Source organism: Aedes albopictus, chromosome 2 (assembly GCF_035046485.1).
Source record: "Aedes albopictus strain Foshan chromosome 2, AalbF5, whole genome shotgun sequence".
NCBI lineage: Eukaryota > Metazoa > Arthropoda > Insecta > Diptera > Culicidae > Aedes > Aedes albopictus.
Genome location: NC_085137.1, coordinates 321,910,579 through 321,933,458, shown reverse-complemented (window position 1 = coordinate 321,933,458; position 22,880 = coordinate 321,910,579). Strand labels below are relative to the sequence as shown.

The following is a 22,880-nucleotide window of genomic DNA, read 5'->3' as shown; positions in this document are numbered from 1 at the left end:
TTTGGGCCGCTGAATCCGAATCTGGGCTCAGATTTGCTTCAGCACGTCCCAATTTTGAGTTATACCTCAATTTATAGGGTAAAATATCCGATTTTGGGCATTTTTGACTGCAAACCATTAAGCATGGAAGTATATTTTTAAGCAAGCTAAGGATAAATTGGACAATTAACATCTAAATTAATGACTCATGTAAAATATTTTGTTTTACCAACTGCGTGAGGTATAGCTCAAAATTGTGACGTGCTGGAGCAAATCTGAGCCCGGATTCGGATTCAGCGGCCCAAAATCTGTCAGAGACACATAAGTTCGCTCTTGAGACAGACCAAAAGTTAATTTTTGTTACGCTGTGTTACAGATAAATTAAGAAAAAGGATCAAGTCTACCCAGTCTCCCCTAACAACCACGGTACTATGGCAACAGAGGCCAGCAAATGGATGTTGTAGAGGCATTTCAGGTTCGTTTGGAAGTTGACCATCAATGTTAACTTCTTTTCCCGATCAGCCTAGATAGCTGTGTAGTGTCGGTAGCGGTTGTCTCAATTGGCTATAAATAACACTACGGACCGCCTGATCCAGTGGTAAGAGTCCACTAAACAGGTGACCCCTAATTCATGGTGTTATGCGGCTTTATGCTTACCGTGCCAAAGAATGAATGGTTAGGGGGGTCTTATAAAAACCTAACCACAAACGGAGCCTGTGGAGAATTAGGGCGTCCTCCACAGTATTACGCCCTTACTGCGCTAACCGGAGCAATGGTGCAGTGGACCTTGCGTTTCTCCGAGATAATCAGTTGCCCTTCTTAAGTCTCAAATTTGAGGCTAAATAAGGGCGGGGTTATTCAAATGTTGTTAATTACCTTACATTACTGCCTATGTATATGGGTTCGCTTAATGCGTTTTCGCCATTGGCGTTTTTCAATTGACCACGATTTGGTTCGTCGTTGATGTTTCCTTTTTGTGCTGTGATTGTGAAGTGCGTTATCCTGTCTAGTTTGGGTAGTGGCTACGGCAAGGAAACCTCAGATCAATTTTCAGCGTAAAAAGCGTATGTAGCCCAAGTGGATCTACTTCAAAAAGTTCATTTTCGTAGGGCAACTTCTGTTTAGGTTACCTTGTGAACCCAGCTTTGCTTTTTTCATTATAGGTGAACTGTCGTGCCTCGAACATGCTCTATTTTAGAATGACGTAAACAGTATGTTTCAACCTTTCCTTATGGATGCCTTCAAGCAAGCTCTTGTTTTCAGCATCTTTTCGCTGATATTTGGCATCTGAAGTAGCTCAAACATTGATTTGAGATGCTTCAGTTTGATGGAATACTTAGGTAGTACAGTTCATGGTTAACTTAACATAGAATTGCACCTAACCCAACTCTGCATGAGCAGAATTTGTCATGAGTTGACTGATTGGCATGTGTCAGATGAGGACTCTCAATTTGACCTTTTTGCACTTTGGAGTGTTCCTTCGCAAACTTTGCGTATTCAGGCGTCCCTGCTCAACAAACTAGGGAACCTGTAATAATTGATTGCGATCACATTTTATGGATAACTCGCTTCCATTGCTACTCCAAGAGAGTTTCATTATGGTTTTGTTATTACAACGCCCTTCATTGTGGTATACCATAGCTACTGCTTTGAAAGAAGCTTGTCCTCTGCGGTCTGTGCGGACCGCAAGAGGTATTCCTGAATGGAACTCAGACCTGTTCAAGTTCTAAATATCTTCGGATAAACCAGTCTTTTGTATAGCTACGAATCTTTAGCTTCTACCCCGAGGATTGTAGCTATAGAATCGAGCACTAAAAAGCTCTGCTTACTTCAAATCTCCTGGAGCAAATGGGGCTTTATCCTATTTTTCTCCAGAGGGATTTGAGTTTTTCAAACATGTTTTGAACTCTTGTAGTTTTCTATTTGGTATTTTCATGGCATGAAATTACTCTGTAGTTTTATCCCGAAAGGGTGCGTGCGTTGTAAAAAGAAGGAATAAGTTCCAGATTTATCTGGTTACGTCGTTCTTTCTGAAATGCTCGGAACGCATTGTCGATTATCACATCTGTGATGTTCGTCTGGCTGACATGCCTGTTCATGTGAACTCACATGTCTCCCAATTTGGGATGTCCACAGTGACTCTTTTACATAAAGTTGTATACGTTTTCAAGAAAGCACTCGCTCAAACGTAGTTTTTGCTTGGGTGATTTCTTGAATATTGAGGATGCTTTTGATGTCGTGCCTTTCTATGTCATATTGAAAGTCGCATGACGTCGCAAGCTACCTCCAATGAGCTATAGGCTCTTTGTACGCTTATGCGTTTTACAGTGTCCTTTTCAGAGCACTGATTAACCCCGTTGTGGTATGAGCTATGAGCTCTCGTTGCGCTTATGCGTTCATTCCCTCTTCTAGGGCACCCCTTCCTATTTCATCACCTTTCCCTTTCCCAATTCCCATCCCTTGTCCCATTCTCCCTCAGGTAAATGATGAAATAGGCTCATATGTATGGCGATGGCACAAATGTCCCAAATGGAGGATAACGTGCCTCTGGAGCCGGCCTTCTGATACCTGATACTTAAACTTTTGCTCAAACAGCATCAAATTAGTCAAGAAATCTTATAACCCACGTTGTTTGCGCCATTTCATTGCAGAAATGGAGAATTGATCATCTCACCATACAAAAATCCAGCTCACTACTTTCAATCTAGTACTTCACTGATTTCGTCCTATAGATGTTAACCTGCCTACAGAATGGCAAACGGATCTAGTTTTGTGTTTTCTTTAAAATTACACAGCGCAACATTTTTTTGTCCCAAGAGCAAACTTATGTGTCTTTGACAGGTTTTGGGCCGCTGAATCCAAATCTGGGCTCAGATTTGCTTCAGCACGTCCCAATTTTGAGTTATACCTCAATTTATAGGGTAAAATATCCGATTTTGGGCATTTTTGACTGCAAACCATTAAGCATGGAAGTATATTTTTAAGCAAGCTAAGGATAAATTGGACAATTAACATCTAAATTAATGACTCATGTAAAATATTTTGTTTTACCAACTGCGTGAGGTATAGCTCAAAATTGTGACGTGCTGGAGCAAATCTGAGCCCGGATTCGGATTCAGCGGCCCAAAATCTGTCAGAGACACATAAGTTTGCTCTTGAGACAGACCAAAAGTTAATTTTTGTTACGCTGTGTTACAGATAAATTAAGAAAAAGGATCAAGTCTACCCAGTCTCCCCTAACAACCACGGTACTATGGCAACAGAGGCCAGCAAATGGATGTTGTAGAGGCATTTCAGGGGGTCCCAAGAAATGTCATGGGCGTTTAAAGGTGGCCCAAGGTTTTCGGGAGGGATCTAGGGGGTCACAGGGGCGCTTCTAGTCTAGTCTTAGTCTACACTTACACAGTCATGAATCGACTACTTTTATCATTTTTCTTGTCGTTATCAAACTTTGCATTGCATTACAAGTATTGAAGCAGCCTGTGCAGCTTTATTGAAAATTAATGTAAGACTATAGAACGGAGACAACTCGTACCAAATGCTTTGTATAGTATGTAGATCTAAAGTAAAGATGTTGGGAATGACGTTGATAATAAAGTTAATGTTACTTTGTCAATGCTCTTCTTCCTAAGATGGACCATAGGAATTTCCCCCTTATGTCCAGGCTCAAAAGCCTAGGCTAAAGAAGTATTACCTGCTTTCTCAAACATGAATAAAAAAGTTGCGGGTTCCTGACACGAAATACGTTTGTACATATGATCTTGAAAGTATTTGGAAAAGCGTTCGGTATTATTTAAAAGAAGCATGAAACGAACTCACCAGATCTGATGCTGAAAGCCCACTCGACCATCCAAATGGTAATTCTCAAAAAAAAAAATAAATAAATAAATTGTTTAACTCTCCAGTACTCTTCGAAAGATATCCCTGTAATTAAATGTTCAATCGTAATGAAATTTAATAGGGTTCTACTAAGATATTGTAACTTTCATTTGGTGCTAAGAGATCGCAAACAGTTGACGGAAGACTGGACTGAGAAATTCAATATGATGCACACACCACACATATACACATGCCCATACACACACATACAGTTATTTGCTCAGTTCGTCGAGCCCTCCGGGCCTCGGATTGAAAGTTGTTTTTTCGAGCGGTATTTATACCCTTTTTATGGGTGTAAGAAAGGTAAAAATGGTTGGTTAGCTGCAATCAGTTAAAAATATGTTTTAATTCAGAAAAGAGGAAAATGGGGCAAAATGGACACTTATACATACGCAATTCCGGTGAATGAAATTATCATATTGATTTTTTCGGCGGTGAGTTTGGCGAGTCAAGGATCGTGCGAGAAACAACTCGACCATGAGAATTGAGAATTTGACTTTTTACCAACACTGCTTGTGAAGTGTAGTTTGCGTGGCGTAGTACCCGCCGAACAATCAGTTCAATCGCAAAAAAAGTGGATCCAGTCCGGAGTTTTGGCCATAGCGCGGTATTCAGCCAGTTGCGATATAAATCGGTATTAATTGAGTTTTTTACTAGTAGATCCTAATGTAACATGATGATTACAGCTATAAAAACCATAAATTTTGATTGAAAACTGGCATGTTTCCTACAAAATATAGATAGAAACCTTTGACATATTGGTAGTTTTCATAGAATGATTGGTTATTTTTATAAAAATGATTTCCCTTAGACTGTCCAAAACCGGTGCCCGCACCCTACATTCACTATCATTATGACTTTCATACTTTCTTATTACGCATAACACGTATTCCAATATTGCATATATTTCCGCTTGAAATTCTGTGGGTTAAGTTTACTGCTAGGGCACTATCCTATGTGGATTTATGTTCTAGGGCCATAGATCCCGGAGTCTGTTAGATCAGGGATTTCCAAACCCTTTGTCCCGCGGTGCACTTTTTGAGGAAAAACTGCCAAGCGGAATATTTCAAAAGATGAAATTTTAAAATTCTCTAAATTGGCTTCTAGGGCCCTATCTAGATTCTTATCTTAAACCACAACATATAATTCAAGATTACATGTTGACTAAGTTTCGATGTTTTTGTTGGCCGTTGATGAAAACACATAATTTTTAATTTTTAAATCTTGCTTCCAGCCCCTAGCTTATAACACAATTTTGAGTGATTTTGTTTCACCGTGTATGTCAGATAGTCAAGGTCGAAATCAAATGTCAAACTAGAACTATTTACCATTTTTTTCAAATTTTCTCATTATCTCTAAGGAATAAGTAAAGTACAATTCTGATTAGAATACCGTGCCTGATCTTATTAAACCGAAGCGAGTTTTCGTCTTTTATTTTAGGACACCGGGAGTTTTGATATCCTTCGCACTTCTGGGTAATTTTGTCTTTAAGTCAATTCTAAGATAGATTTGGAAAGGTTTCTTTATCAGAGTCATAATCTGGTTTTCGGTTAAATTTCAGTGTATTTCTAACCAGCAAGACCTCGACGAAGCTCTGTGTTGATCCCTAAATGACTGATATTATTTTTTGGTAGGTACCGTAATCCGGGGTAACATTGATCAGTGGGGTAACATTGATCGGCTTGACCGACCTCATGAAATGTTCAAACAAGTATTTTACATTGAATCAGTTTCTGCTATCGAATGGTATTTCGTAATCTGCTGTTATTTAGCTATTAAATGACATGTTATTCTTCAAAATTGAATTTCATAAACATTGAAATAAATCGATTTTTCCACAACTGTGTTACGTAACGCAATGAGATACATTGTCAAACATTCATGCTTGGCATGAATACTAGGTACAATATAAGGATAGAAATCACTGTATTACTTCAATATGATATCCTAGAGATGGATTTAATGAACGAAAGTTTTATGAAAATGCTTTTTTTGTAATAAAATATAGAGGCGAATGCCGCATTGCGGTAAAGCCTCTTAAAAAAAAAATAAATAAATAAAATAAAATAAAATATACGATTTATTAAAAGTATATTAAATTCCTTAAGAAATTGCCTACCTTTAGGCGTTATTCGCGATTTGGAGGATTTTATTCTCAAAATAACTAAAAAAGTACATAACTTGTAAAAATTTGGACACCATATTCAAAATTAGCGACCCCGAATTTAGTAAGTAAGGGTATTTTTAACACAAACGAACATTGATGACTGTCATGATCAATGTTACCCCAAATCTACAAAATCAAAAATTAGATTAAAAAGCTTATTTTAACATGATTTAAAGTTTCACAATACTTTTTCGAATAGCTTAACACATACTCAGAGGGCCAGTACTTGTTTTAAAAATATAAATCATGTAACATTTGCTTTAACAAGAGAATTATTCAAGAAAGATCGAAAATTCTGATCAATGTTACCCCGGATTACGGTATTTATTTATGTTTTTGAAAGAGAGGTTCGAAGAAAAATACCTTTTAACCCGTAAACACCCGGGACGATCTACTTTTGGTAGAAATGCGATATCTTCTTTGTTTTAAAACATTTTACCCCGGATTTTTTTTATAGTCAAGGGGAATAGTTGTGCTAAGTTGTGCATGGTACCTCTCCCCTTTGCACCCTCCCCCCTTTTGTGGGGAGGCGAAAATACGTGGCTTTTTTTGTATTTTTTATAAATTCTACATGTTGGTTCAAACTTAATCGTTTTGCTAATCATCAATAGTTTTCACTGATTATAGACATGCAATGTATTACTACCCATCATAGTCTGTTGAAGTTTTGGTCCAGAGTTATTCTAAGGCCTCCAAAGTACTCCGAAGTTTGTGACACAAATCTAACATTCTCAACCAAACTTTATACACGATGAATGATCACAGAACATTGTCTACGGTACTCAAAAAGCCTCAAAGCACCACTAGAAAATTTATGGTACATTAATTGGATGATCTAGGTCATCCAAACTACTCAGGAGTTCATTTTCTTAAGATCTAAAACATCTACCATCGTTCGTGTTCACTCTGTTCAAGAAATTTAGTCACGTCGATGTCCATTAGACTTCACAATGCTATGAGCAACTTGATATTGTGGTAGTTGGACATTCTGTGAAATACAAATGGCCTCCAATACACTTTGAAGTTTGGCTTACGATATCTACATACTGTCTCATGCTTTAGTTGTGAAAATTTTTCGTGGAATGTAGTCTATAGTGCTGATGGAACCTCAGTGCACATCTATAATGCTTTTGGTACATTCATGGGATATTCCAGGCTTTCCAAACTATTCTGGAGTTAGGAACTTCAAGGTCTACAGGCTCTATTCTTGTTTTTCTTCACTTTATCTGCATAATTCTTTCACGATTGTGTCTGTTGCACCTCATTTTATTACGAGTATCAGTATTTGTTGCTAGTTGGGTGTCCAATGGCATACACATGGACCCAATGTATTTTGAAGTATGGGTCGCAATATCTGTAAATCTTAGGATATTTCTATTGTAGCGAATGCTTGCGGAATATAATCTACGCTACTCTTAGAACCTCATAGTGCCATTCTGATAACATAGCAACATTCACTTGGTGATCTAGGTCATCCAAACGATTCTGGAATAAAGACCTTCATGCTCTACAAGCTCTACTCTTGTATATTTTTATTTTATCGATGTACTTCTTCTACGATTACCTCTGTTGTATCTCATAATTTGTTGAGTATTTGTGTTACTGTTACTCACTGACATACAAATGTACTTTATGGAATTTGGAAGTGTCGGAAATTACCTAAGAATTCCTCTAGGTGTTCCTCGGAAATTCCTCCAGGAGTCCCTCAGAAATTCATCGTGATGTTCTCCGAGAACATCTCTACGAGTTCCTTGGGAATATCTCAGGACTTCCCGTGAAATTATTCAGGAGCTTCACAGCAATTTCTCGAAAATTTCTTCAGGAGCTATGCTGGAATTCCTTCACGAGTTCCTCAGGAATTACTTTAAGAACCTTTCGAAAAATCATGCAGGAGTTCTTCGGGAATCCCTCTGAAACTTCCTCAAGTATTCCTCCGAAAATTCCCCGAGGACTCCACGGGAGTCCCTAAAGGATTTCTCCAGGCATTCCCTAAAAACTGATCTAGGATGTTTTCCCAAGAGTACTTCCAGAAATTTCTCCTGGGATTCCTCCAGGAAGTTTTCCTGAAATTCCTCCCGGAATTTTCCTAAGAATTTCTCCAGGGTTTCCTCCAGCGGTTTATCTAGAAGTTCTTCCATGGATTCCTTCAAGGATTCCTTCAGGAATACACCCAAGGATTCCTGCATGGATTCCTCCATGGATTCATCCAGGAATTCCTCCAGAGCTCCTTCAGAATTTCTTCTAAAAATATCCAGAAATATCTTCGAAAATTCCTTCAGAAGGAATTTCTCTAAGAATTCATCCAGAAATTCCTCCAAGACATCTGCCTAGAATTCTTCCAAGAATCCGTCCAAGAATTCCAAAAACTCCTACTGAACCTTCCCCAAGAATTTTACCAGAGAACCCTCTAAGATATCTGCCAATAATCCCGTCAGGAATTTCACCAGAAATTTCTCCAGGGATTTTTCAAGAAATTCCTTCAAAAATTCATTTAAAAAATCCTCCAGAAATTCCTTTACGAGAACCTCCTAGATTCTTTAGGAAACATCCAGAAATTCCTCAAGAAAATACTCCCGGGACAACTCCAGGGATTCCAAAGAGAATTTCTTCATGGATTTCTCCAGGAACTGCTCCGAGACTTCTTCCAAGAATCCCTCCAATATTTCTCGAGGAAATACTCCAAGAATTCCTTCAAAACTTTCTCCAAGAATTCGTCCAGGAATTTCTCCGAATATTTCTCCAAGAATCAGTCCAGGAATTTTTATAGAAATTCTTTCAAGAAGTCCAACAGGAACTCTTATAAGTATTTCTCCAAGACCTGCCTTAATATTTATGTCAAAATTCCTCCAAGAATCCGTCCTGGAATTTGGCCAGGGATTCCATTACATATTTCTCTAGGAGTACCTTCAGGGTTTTTCAATAAATACCTTCAGAAATTCCTTCTGAAATGCCTACTGGAATATCCCCGGGAATTCCTCCAAGAATTCCTTCAGGAAATCCTTCAAGAATTCGTCCAGGAATTTCTCCAAGACATCTACCAAGAACTCCTTCAACAATCCCTTCTAGAATTCCTTCAGGAATACCTCCAAGAAATCTTTCAAGAATTCCTCCAAGAATCTCTCTTGGAATTTCTCCAGGAATTCCTTGAAGAATTTTTTCTGGAATTCCTCCAAGAATGTCTTCAAGAATTTCTTGAAGAAATTTCTGGAGAATACCCTGGAGGAATTTCTGCAAACATTCATGTAGTAATTTGTGAAGGAATTTTTAAAGAATTTCCCAGGGAAATTCTTAGAGGAATTCCTTAACCCTTCAGCGCGCGCGCCGTTGTAAAAAGTACAACACTGCCAAAAAACCTCGCTTGTCGTATACAGTGCGAGCGCGGTGCAGTTTCACCTGCTTGATGGCGTGCGTCCTGGAAGGTTAAGGATTTCCTTGAACTGCAAGGAAATTTAGAATTCATTTTATTCAATTTTTATTTTCTGGAGGAATTTCTGGAGGATTGACGATTTCATGAGTTATTTCCTGTAAGAATTCATGGAGTAATTCCGAATTCACGTGAGGTATTTCCCGCAAGAACTAGAATTGAAGGAATTTCTGGAGAAATTCCTGTAGTAATTCCTACAGCAATTCTTGTTGAAATTCCCGCAGTTATTTCTGGAGGAATTCCTAAAATACTAGCTGTCCCCGGCAAACTTTGTCTTGCCTACTGCGTTTTTTGACGTTTCAAGTCCCTAGCCAAGCGCCCAAGACCCCGTTCAAAATGTATGGAAACCCGATTTTCAAAAACTTGCACTTTTTCCATGTTTTTGGCCTCATAAACCTTCCTTGGGTGAAAACTAACAGAACAAAACTTAGACGACCAAAATCGGACCATCCGTTCGCAAGTTATGCGCGGTCCCACGTATGCCACTGCATTTTTATATATATAGGGTAATTCATGTATTTTGGACAGGCTGAAGACAACGTTGGATAAATCATCCCCTAGCTTCCTTAGAAAGCAATTGATCATTTCGCAAAGTTACTAATACGCTTATAATATGTCTGTACTTTGAGTTCCTGGTGACAAAATCCTTAACGAAAGCATTTTAAGCTGAGAAAACAACAATTTGCAATCGCCTGTTAGAATTGCATTTTGGACACCGAAAATATGTTTTGGACACCCTCAGGTATATATAATTTGGACAGGGCAATTATCTCAATGTTTAGCCATGAATACTACTAAATCATGGAAGTAGCATAAATTTACAAATATTTTCTTACGAATAATCAAACTTCTCCGCTTAACAGGCATCTATTTTGATAACTAATGCAGTTTTAGTTAAAATAGAGAAAATATCGCCAGACCCACAGAATACGCCTCCAAGTATGCAATTATACAGCATCCCCATGTAGTTCGTCAGATGACCAAAATATATTTACAGTAGAAAACTTGTAATGTATTTTGGACACCGCCTATTTTAAGCGTTCTAGATGAATGTTAAGAGATTGGCTGCCTAATGCTTCTTTATTGAACAGTTTTCATCGCAATAAGCCTTTTAAATTTCTTACAATTATTAATTCAACGATTTTGAGGCGAATATTGTATGTGACTGCGAAGTGTATGTCGTCTTGCATACCTGTGCATTTGAAGGGTTTTAGTGAAAAAATTTACATTTTCGATAATTTTGAAGTAAATTCTTAATTGTTAAGCGTATTTTCACCGTAAGTCATCAGAATAGGGTCTACTTGATCAAATAATCGATATTGAGAAGTATCTACTTTCATAAGCTCTCCGGAACAAGACATACAACGCCGCGCCTGTCCAAATTACATACATGTCCAAATTATATTTTTTACCCTAATAGATTTCTTGAAGGAATTTCTGGGGTGTTTCCCGGAACAATTCCAAGACGATTTCCTGTAGTATTTCCAGAATGAATACGTAGAGTAATTCCTGGAGTAATTCCTGAAAGAACTCCTGGAGTATTTGCTGGAGGAATTTCTAGAATATATCCTGGAGTATATCCAGGAAGAATTCCTGGAGGAATGACTGATGGAATTCCTGAAATAATTTAAGGAGGAACCCTTGTTGGAATTGTTGGAGGTATACTGGGATAATTTTGTGGAGGAATTCCTGGAGGAACACCTGGAAGAATTTCTGGAGGACACCGTGGAGGAATTTCTGAAGGAATTCCTTGATGAATTCATACATAAATTAGCAGTTATTCATGAAGAAATTCCTGGGGGTAATCCTGGAGGCATTTCTGGAGATATCACCCGGGAAGATTACCCGGAGAAATTCTCTGGAGGAATTCCTGGAGTATTCCCTGAAAGAATTCCTGGAGGAAACTCTGGAGGAATCCCTGGAAGAATTTCTGGAAGAATACCTTGAATCCTGGAGAAGTCCCTGGATTAGTTGTTGGAGGAAATCTTGGATGAATTCCTGAAGGAGCTCAGGAGGAATTCCTGGAGGAATACCTGACTGAATTCCTTGATGAGTCCATGAAGGAATTCGCGAAGGAATCCCTGGTGGTATTCCTGAAGGAATCCCTTAAGGAATCCCTGGAAGAATTTCTAGAGAAATTGCTGGAGGAATCCCTGGAGAAATTCCTTGGATAATTTCTGGAGGAATCCCTGGAAAACTTCTCGGAGAAATCCCAGGAGAAATTTCTAGAGGAACTCTTGTGAAAATTTCCTTGAGAAGTTTTAAGGGAATGCCTGGAGAAATCTTTGGGAGACTCCCGTGGAATCCTTGGGGAATTTCTGGAGGAATTCCCGAGGAACTCCTACATGATTTTTCTAAAAGTTCTTAAAGTAATTCCTGAGGAACTCCTGAAGGAATTAGAGTATAGCTCCTGAAGAAATTTTCGAGAAACTGCTGGGAAACTCCTGAATAATTTCACGGGAAGTCCTGAGACATTCCCTGGGAACTCGTAGATGTTCTCGGAGAACATCACGATGAATTTCTAAGGGACTCCTGGAGGAATTTCCGAGGAACACCTAGAGGAATTCTTAGGTAATTTCCGACACTGCCAAATACCATAAAGAACATTTGTATGTCAGTGAACCCACCAGTAACACAAATACTCAACAAATTATGAGATACAACAGAAGTAATCGTAGAAGAAGTATATCGATAAAATAAAGATATACAAGAGTAGAGCTTGTAGAGCATGAAGGTCTTTATTCCAGAATAGTTTGGATGACCTCGATCACCAAGTGAATGTTGCTATGTTATCAGAATTGCACTATGAGGTTCTAAGAGTAGCGTAGATTATATTCCGCAAGCATTCGCTACAATAGAAATATCCTAAGATTTACAGATATTGCGACCCATACTTCAAAATACATTGGGTCCATGTGTATGCCATTGGACACCCAACTAGCAACAAATACTGATACTCGTAATAAAATGAGGTGCAACAAACACAATCGTGAAAGAATTATGCAGATAGAGTGAAGAAAAACAAGAATAGAGCCTGTAGACCTTGAAGTTCCTAACTCCAGAATAGTTTGGAAAGCCTGGAATATCCCATGAATGTACCAAAAGCATTATAGATGTGCACTGAGGTTCCATCAGCACTATAGACTACATTCCACGAAAAAATTTCACAACTAAGCATGAGACAGTATGTAGATATCGTAAGCCAAACTTCAAAGTGTATAGGAGGCCATTTGTATTTCACGGAATTTCCAACTACCACAATATCAAGTTGCTCATAGCATTGTGAAGTCTAATGGACATCAACGTGACTAAATTTCTTGAACAGAGTGAACACAAACGATGGTAGATGTTTTAGATCTTAAGAAAATGGACTCCTGAGTAGTTTGGATGACCTAGATCACCCAATTTATGTACCATAAATTTTCTAGTGGTGCTTTGAGGCTTTTTGAGTACCGTAGACAATGTTCTGTGATCATTCATCGTGTATAAAGTTTGGTTGAGAATGTTAGATTTGTGTCACAAACTTCGGAGTACTTTGGAGGCCTTAGAATAGCTCTGGGACCAAAACTTCAACAGACTATGATGGGTAGTAATATATTGCATGTCTAGAATCAGTGAAAACTATTGATGATTAGCAAAACGATTAAGTTTGAGCAAAAACATGTAGAATTTATAAAAAATACAAAAAAAAGCCACGTATTTTCGCCACCCCACAAAAGGGGGGAGGGTGCAAAGGGGGAGGTACCATGCATTTCTTAGCACAACTATTCCCCTTGACTATAAAAAAAATCCGGGGTAAAATGTTTTAAAACAAAGAAGATATTGCATTTCTACCAAAAGTAGATCGTCCCGGGTGTTTACGGGTTAATAGAAGTCAGTTTTCAAACTTGAAAATACTTAATTATTCATCTGAGGAAAATTCCCAGAAAAGTCAAATAACTTAAAAGGTAAATAAAAGATAACTACTCAGATTCACGAAAATACTAGTCATAATCCTTTTGAGATTCTAAAAGTTACTTAAAACTACGTCCCAACATACCTTGTAAGTTTTTTGGTATTGGGGATATCTTTGATGGATTCATAAGATTTATTTCTCTATCAAATTAGCCCCTTGGGATTTTTAGGAAATTCATTAAAGTTTTATTTATACATTTGTCTGCCTGTTGCAGCAGAGATGCTTTGTACTAATTTTTCAAGATTTTCTAAATTTAATAAATTGCAGATACAATATTCGTATAACATTGCTATCAGCCATTCGCGTTGTTGGTCGTTTTTTACTTAAATATTTTTCATCAACCTTGTAGCATGCTCAGAAATGTCGCGCTGCACTTAACAAGGCTTCGCGTTGCACGATCTGAAACCCGCTGTGTTAGATTATTTATTTTGGAACCAACTGTGATTAATTTTATAGAGCCAGTTAGAACGCTGGATTCTCCACGCTTTCCTTACGGGAAGGAATGAATACACCGTCAGGGAGTATCCACAAATAACATAACATTTTTTGGTTACGACCTCCCTCCCATGTCGTAATCGAATGTCCCATACCTAATACATGGTTCGTAGCAATAATCGACTCTCTCCTCTCCCACACCCTAAAATATTACGTCATTTATGGACGGTCCGTAAGGTAAGTCATAACTGACTACCGTTGATGGTGTCTATAGAGATCAGTTTTTTTTCTTCAAGTCGCTCTATTGATCATCATGACGCATTATAGTAACACGCTAATGACCCAACAGAAGGAAATGACACAATCGAAAGTGCAGTTCATTCGGATCAATCCCGTATTCAACAGGTGCGAATGCGTGCTTTACCGGGCTGCTTACAGGAACGACAACAACGCGAGAATCTATATCGTCGACCGAGACTCGAGTCGAGACGTGCGTGCATGCCGGCCGGCTTGGCGTAGGCTGGGTAACTTAAACCGTTGAGCTCATTAATGTTTCAACAGTGGTATTGTAGAAAATCCCCTCGCGGCGGGCGGTCATAGAACTGATGATTCGTAAACGAGTCGGGGAAATCAATGGGTGTTGAATGTCTAAATTTCAGCACCGATTGGGAATATATTAACGACTGAGACACTTGATGAGCGGGGTTGCCCCTGGCTATGATTGAGGTAGGGGATTGGTGAGATAGGAATTGCAAATTTTTGTGGCATTCTGAAATTGATATTTTTCATAGGGCCAAATGTTTAAAACTTTTGAAAGTAACGTTCATTTTGAGTTTTTTTTAATCAGTGAACTTTTCAAAGAGGGGTCTCCAGTTAGCCTAGTGGTTAAGGCTATGGATCGCCAATCTGGAGACGGCGGGTTCGATTCCCGTTCCAGTCGAGAAAATTTTCTCGACTCCCTGGGCATAATGTATCATTGTGCTTGCCTCACAATATACAAATTCATGCATAGGCAGGCAAAGAAAGCCCTTCAATTAATAACTGTTGAAGTTAAGTTGAAAGCCCTTCAATTATGTAATAAGTTGAAGTGAGGCTGGCCAAGTCCCAGTGGGACGTAGAGCCATAAAGAAGAAAGAAGAAGAAGAACTTTTCAAAGTTGTCCAAATTGAACAACAGTAATATCCAATATGATTGTTCTTATATTGAACGGAGATACCATAACAAGTGTTAAATACTTTTCAAATTCATCAAAAATGAATATTATAGGCATTCTGTAAAGAATAAAGAAGTAGTAATATTTGAGCTCAGTAAAATAACTTCTTCTAATCGTTCTTCCATCAAAGAAAGGAGGGTAGTCAATTTTTCCCCCACGTCTCCTAAAGTAAGCGCCTCAGACGGTGCTTGCACTTTAGGAGAGCTGGTTTCCAAATGGCATTCTAGGCTGTGAATTCCACTAGTTAGTCAATATAGTGGCATTTATGCGCATAATTTCTATCGGTTGTTTTCGCTTAATAAGCGTTTCGTGCGTAAACTGTTGTTTGCAAATGATGGCTCAGGTTTGTGACCCGTTGTTCGAAATCGTCGAGCGCCATTATCGGAAGCGTTTTAGTGCGAAAACTAAGAAATAACGAGTCTGTTCGATGGCGTAATAGGTTATGCTAGCCAGCATCTAAGCTAAGTTGTCTGTTGATTAGACAACCGGCGATTAGAAGAGACTCATCAGTGTCGATAGTGATAGCGGTATGCTGATAACGGCACCTTCGCAGATTTTTAGCTGACCGGGATTCGTTGCTCTGACGAAGTATCATTAAATGCAACAGCTTCATTAGCGTGTTGGCATTAGTGTAAATTCGTTTCAGTTGCACTTCCTTACATTTGCGGATTCAAATAGGCACACAAAACTAACCTTGGGCTTACATAACAGGGACTCAGTCCCGTGAAGTCAATTGAGCATCATCGGAACTGGTGCTTAGTGGAAACATGACACTAATTGATTATCGATCTATACAACACCAACCGAGAAGGCAGCTCAGCGGTGGCAGACAACGGTTGTGCGTTCCTGTCGATGTTCTAAAGTCCCGCGCCGGATGGGTGATACCGGTGACTGCAGTCTGTTCGCGGCTGACGACGGTGATTTTTGCACGAGTAGACTGTGGGAATTTCATACCAGCTGGGCTTTTCTTTATTCTCACTTTCTAGTCCATTCATAAGAAACTGCTGCTGCTGCTGCTGCTACTGCGAGTTAAGCGAGGTGCTAATAGCGGTAATAATGCTAAATCGATTGCATTTTTGATGAACAAGCAATAAAGCTTGGCGCTGCGATTGAAGACAGTTACAGGGGTGACTAATGCTTTCAAGTTTGTAGATTCAACTGTTACATGGGTGATGCAATAATACGGATCGATCAATTCAAGGAGGACAAAACATTTCTTTATGACTTAACATACCTACTGGAGACATGACTTGCTTCTAAGCTCAGCGATCTACGACGTATTTATTATAAGTTTAGACTTAGGACATCTTACTATTTACAGCCAGAACAAATTGTTGCAATGTTCGATGGGATACAAACCAAGCCGTTTCCAAAAGAAGTTTTCTGAGTTTGTTACTATGTATGAGAGTTTTTATTCATACGACATTTGAAGTACCTACCTAATATGCCCTTCTTCGCATGCCAATTTCATGTTGTTTCTAATGCGAGATAGTCACTCACGAGGTCATTTTAAATAAATTTGATTTCTTTTCCGCTTTGTCTTACAGATCGATATGTTATGAAAAGGGTAGGTATGCATGAATTGAATACATTTTTTTTTTTTGAAAATAATTAAGAGTTATATTACAGAAGGTAGGCGCCTTTAAAATAACATGGGACTGACATGCGAAGAAGGGCAGTAATGTTCTTTTTGAAGCTTACTTTAAAATTTCGGTAGGGTATGTGTGCCATCAGTAATCCCTCCCATATTCATCCTATTCGAAAACAAGTGATTACGGCACCGATTGATTCCGTTCTTTTTGTTTTCATGGGTGCTCACTTCTAACAAAAAATACAAAAATAAGAAACAAAAAAGACAGCGCTTTAATCTTTTGTTTTTCTTAGGATGAAAATGGGAGCCACATGCTTAAGAAGGGAACCAATACCCTAAATGTCAGTATCTTTGGAAGCTTTCCTATTCGATTGATTTCGAAATCTGTCATTGGGAACAGTAAAGCCTTCAGTACACGCTTTGCCAACAAGTGTGCAAAATTTTCCGCACGCATAATCCAACAGGCCAACAGTGGACTCAACTCAACATTGACAAAACAACGGAAATGTCAATCATATGCTTTGCTGTTGGTTGATGCGTGCGGAAAAGTTTGCACACTTGGCAAAGCGTGTACTGAAGGCTTAAGATATGGATTCAGGCAAGGAAGTACGACACTAGACAACGGACTAGCATGCAACGCCCAGTGGCACAGCCGAAAACTTTTCCTGACAGCTGCGGCGGGAATCGAACCCGCGCTCCTTAGCACGATGCGACTAAAGGTAGTAGTTAAGTATATATTTCCTGGAAAAATGATGCGAAGAGATTACAAATATCTTCCGAGTTATTGCCAACGCATTGGTCCAAATACATTGAAGATGGAAAATTATTAGATTTAAGTTTCGACTGTACGTAATTAAAGAAGTTCTTCGGACACAACTTTATCTCTTTTTCAGTGTTCGTGTTGTACTCTTCAAATGCAACGTCGATGGCTAAGTTGAGTTGATCGCAGATGTCTAGATATTTTTCCAAATTTTCGTTAGTTTGGTTATTTTTGTAATTCTTATGTGCTTTTTGTTTCCGGTTTTTTTTTAAATTTTTTATTTGTCTATTGTACCAAGCTGGAAATTTTGAGTCGCGGTTCCACCTTTTTTTTTCTTGACAGGTACCTCTTCAAGAATAATTCTAAAAATAATGTTGTAAAATAATTCAACTGCAGTATCGACGCTTCCTTCATTATTTAACAATAGTTTCCAATTTATACTATTAAGTTTATGTCTAATGTTATCGTTGTTTGCTTTATGGTATTCAAAGACTTCCTCGTACTCACAATCGTTGGGTCTATGATTTTCATGAACAAACTATGAGTATTCGATTGCTGTGTGAAATGCTTCATTCTTCCATAGAGGTTGTAATGAAGCAGCAACACAGAAATCTTCCTGAATATTCGTGAGAAGAAAATCAAGATAGCAATTTTGTTGTTATGCATACCAAAGATCATTTTAGTTGAAAGAATAGTTTTGTTTTTAGTTTGTTTACACTGCTTAAATGGTTTTCTCATTTTATGCCATAAAAAAGTATGGAAATCCCCGGGTAGAGGAAAAGAGCTCAATAATGGCATATTTTGATATTGAGATCAAAATGTGATATTGGTTTGATTGACATAAGAGATAAAAGATCTAAAAATAATATCTGAAATTTACTCCTGGAACATCATCATCAGATCATATTTAAATCTTGTAAGATCTAACCAATAGCAGCGAGCTATTCGTTTGATCTTGAAATATCAAATTTTGATATTATTCAGATGTTCCAGGAACATTTTTCAGATATTATTTTCAGATCTTTTATCTCTTATATCAATCAAATCAATATCACGTTTTGATTGTCAGTAATTCACCTCTACCCGGGGTGGTTCACCTTTCGCTTATGATCTATGACCTTGCTTGCAGTTAGGGTACCTAATTATAGTAAGCTTAGATGAACGAAAAAAAATTTTACCAAACACCGTATCTAACAAAATCTACGAACGGAGAAAATCGAAGGGGAAGTTCGCTGTCCCCATAGCAACTCATACATTGAGCATAATGATTTAAATGTTTTTGTTCTTTGTTGTGCTGTGTTTGTAACGAGTTTAATCTTGCGTAGTATTTACGGTTAGGATAGCCCACAGAGTAAACATTGAGCGACCATCTGACGCGGGTGGGGAGTTGCTTCCCGAATAAAAAAATACAGTAGAAAAACCGAACGTTGTATTGTAAAAGAAAAGTACTATTTAGAACCATATTTTACAATAGATACTACTGTAAAAAAATACAAAAACAATAAGATGTAATGTAGACACCATACAGTGAATTGTAAATAAGATTTTTACAATATACTATATAGGTTGTTAAGTATCGTAACAATACAAAAAAAAATGTTTTTCTCCGTATACTATATATTTTTGCAAAACCATATATTGTATTGTAAATGAATAGTTCTAATTACTGATACATGGGTCATAACATACCGTACATTGTATGATACATGTATGGTTTCAAACAATAAAATGTACCGTAAATATATCGTTTTTAATTGTAATTTCACTACTGGCTATACATTTTAATCAAATGGTTTTGGAATGGTTCTCTTTTGTTATGTTGTATTGTTTTACATTACATTAATCATATTGTTATATTATCTTGCCATTTTCCTCCTATTAATGGCATCTTAGGCTTACTAGCCTTATTAGAATGCGCTTTGGGAATTCTCCTGAGCGTTTTGGATAACCCTTCATATATAGTATCGTCCACGTCTAAGTCTGAGTAGTCTCTGATTGCATTAAAAATTGAAGCTTAGACTCCTATGCCCTACCAGCCAGATAACCGGGTTTTGCAAACTAAGCATTATTTGTGGAGCGGCTTGATGGAACTATACCGAGTGCACTAACTGTTATTAGACCACTATTGTAGTTGCAAGAAGTGGGTGACGAGCTACATAATACCATTACAGCGTGGTTAATCGTCATTGCAATATTGAGGCTCCAGTTTGACTAAAGTTTGAAATACCTAACAACTCATGAGAAACTGCCAAGTTCGATTCAAATATAAGTTGTGTTTAAAAGCGAACCCGCAGACGAACCTATATTAGAAGTCATTTCAGTGTTCAGTCCAGTACATATGTTAAAGATGGCTCTACGTCAAAGATAAATTTCATGAGAGAAGAGGATAAAACTCCCCTAAATGCAAATACAGAAAGAATAGTGTTGAACTCATCCACTGATTTACGGTAATCTGACCTGCATCTTTCCGGGTTGACCTACAATCGTATTCCTCTCATCGCACTCTACATACCTAGCCCGCCATATCTCTTGGATCTGCAGTCCTTAAGACATCTGGTTTACCACTTATTTAAAATTTTTATTGATGTTTCAACTTATTCACTTTTTTCTCTTTGCTTTCCTTTGCATAAAAAAGTCACGAACATCAACAAAACAAAGCACGGAAAAAATCTAAAACTGAATAAATAATTAAAAATGCACGGAAAAATAATGTTTCAGAAAAGTGAAGCTGTCCAGGGGTCCGCGATGTTACTACAACAAAAAAGGGTTTTTTTATTCTATTCAATGTTTTTAGGGTTAACCACTACCAAACCCCTAACTGCTACTCCCAAAAGCCACAATTTGAATACGAATTTTCAGTTTAAAACGCTTTCAGAAGAAAAAAAAATTGCTGCGCCGCTATTCTTGAGCCAATTCAATTCAAATTGAATATACATGGCATTATTACTTACAAAATGTGAGTGTCAAATAAAAAAATATCATTGATCGTTGAAAATCTCTCCCCCAGTAAACTCAAAAAGGTTGGGAACCCCTGCTGTAAACTAATGTTTTCGTTTCTCCGAAAAACTGCTCTGTCAATACTCCAGCACATTCCAGTCGTATATCATCCACACATAATTGGTCATTTTTATCAACAAGAGTTACATAGGTAAAATTGTAAAGTCTTAAGTCATATGGGAAATTAGTTCAAATTCATGACTAAGACTATGACAATCGAGCATTGCATATGTGTTGTGTACCAGTAAGGTTGCAGTCATTTCCGTAGAAGATAAAGGCATAACATTAATTTTTGTTCTACGACTAAGGATAAACCAAAGTTGATGTGCACATTTTTCCGGAAATTACGTGATATGACAGGTTTTTTTCAATATCCATATAAGGTAAGAGCTCTATATAAGCGCTAGATAATGTAAAGAAGATTCATTGACCGATGTTACCAAGCATCCCAAATTGCCATATCACATTGAGATTGTTTTACAGCTTCAGATAAGCAGCCTTATCACCTCTAACAATAAAAAACGAAACCTAACTATGAATGACCGAGAATTTTCCGTTGCTGCCGAGTGCTCCCCATTCATCTCAACCAAATAATTTGTGATAAAAATCTGTGTAAAGTTTCATAAGTTGGATCAGCACCTGTTTAAGCGCGCTAGTCGATAACATACACACGCCAAATTAGCTCACGTTTTCACTTATCAGTGCAATCTTCCATTATCTTCACTAGAGCGTGCGATTAGTCCAACCAATAATACTCGCCGATCGTTGATTGTTTACACCTCACCGATTAGGAGAGCTGCGATGTGCCCTGATTTGTATTTCAAGCAAAAAGTGAACTTAAGTAACATTTTCCCAGCATTGTCTGACGACGACGACGTTCAGAACGCCAACGGGGTGCAGTGGCAAAACTAGCATCTGTAGACTTCACATCACTCTCGCTTATATACCAGTGGGTAACAAACTCACAAAATCGATGATTGGCGTAAATTATCCTCCTCTCAATCATATCGAGTGCATGGCATACCGGGTACTGGTTTCCTTTAAGATGATGTGACTGAGTCCGTTTGCGTCGCAAACGGACGCAAACTTGCATGCCAAGCGGTCTTTGATGCTGACAGTCGAAATTATTGATGATGAAGAATCTGCCAGTTTCACAATGGGAAAAAGTTATTCCCTCGCGTGGAGATGGCACACGATAAATTAAGATCAATTAATGCACTGCTGATTTGGGTCTGACTCGGAATAATATCTACCAGTGGCTCTCAAAGTTTATCTTGCCATACATGCATTTCAATCAATCGTAAAGTTTGTACTTCTTCATTGATATTACAATTTCTACAAGCAGGCATATAAATCGATTGAACGTTTGAAACTAGTTGTAGTAAAATCAAGTGCATCAGAATGTGCCCTAATCCTGATTTAACCAATATCTGACTGAAAATCATCATTCAAATATCAAGATTAAGGTTTTGAAAACCATACATAAGTTGTGTCGTTAATTTTCAGTGTAATAATTTTGCTCAAGATTTAAGCACTGTTATACAGTAAAAAAAATGCAGAACTTTCATGCATTGGGTTTACAATAACACATAGCTCAAAGATTTTGCAAATATTTACATTTACATTTGGGGGATTCACTAAACAGATTAAATGACTGCGTAAGCCATGATTATCTCTGACACGAATGCACTTCTAGTGTAAAATGTCATATAATAAATAATCCAAGATTTTTTTGGTGATCGCTACATTTGATCAGAAAAATAATGAATCAATGGTTTACGGTGTTAAATGAATACCTCTAATCAAAACTTGAGAATCTGTCAAAAAACTGCAAAAAAATATAAAATTCCTGCTGAAAACAAAATTGTAGGGTTTGCAATTCCTGTACGATGAAAATTTGACTTGTATATAGATAATAACATGAAATTAATAAAAAAAATCTCCTAATAAAAAAATATTTAATTGCGTTCGATACCAATTAAAACGAAAACTAAAACATCCTTTGAAATTCATCGTTGAAAATGTGTTTTATGGACGCGTTTTTTTTCTGTCAGGCATTAATCCTGTCTTTTTTCGGAATATCTGAAAAATCTACATATATGAAAAATCTACATATTTGCACAGATAAAAATTAAACGGATTTTTTATGTCACGGATTAACATGTACAAAAACAACAAATTGATAAAAAAAACCTTTTATCTGTTAATTTTTACTTAGTTGCTAGTTCTTCGCACAGGCATGGAAAACCTGTTTCAGAAGTATATTTTTTCCAAATATTTAATGTTTCTATGCATAGGCCCTTCCCTAAAGTAAGGCTAGAGTTAAACTGGCAAACTAATAATGCAAATTGTCTCTTTGATAATCAAAAATGCTAATACAGAATAAGAGAGAAATTGAAAAAAAAACATACGAAAAATATCGAAAATCGAATTTAAATGGAAATGATCCATTGAGAGATCTTTTTAATTTATCGCTATAC

At 37.6% G+C, this 22,880-nt stretch overlaps 1 protein-coding gene across 2 annotated transcripts in view; it reads left to right on the top strand.

Moving 5' to 3' along the window:
• The window catches only part of LOC109408676 (multidrug resistance protein homolog 49), a 78,769-nt gene that overhangs the window by 18,923 nt on the left and 36,966 nt on the right, over positions 1-22,880 (top strand). The window contains exon 2 of one of the 2 annotated variants that reach the window (XM_062852374.1): positions 16,600-16,619. The exons of the other annotated variant lie outside the window; for it this stretch is intronic. The gene's annotated coding sequence lies outside the window, so the exon portion shown is untranslated. The remainder of the gene's footprint in view (positions 1-16,599; positions 16,620-22,880) is intronic. 2 annotated transcript variants of the gene reach the window in all.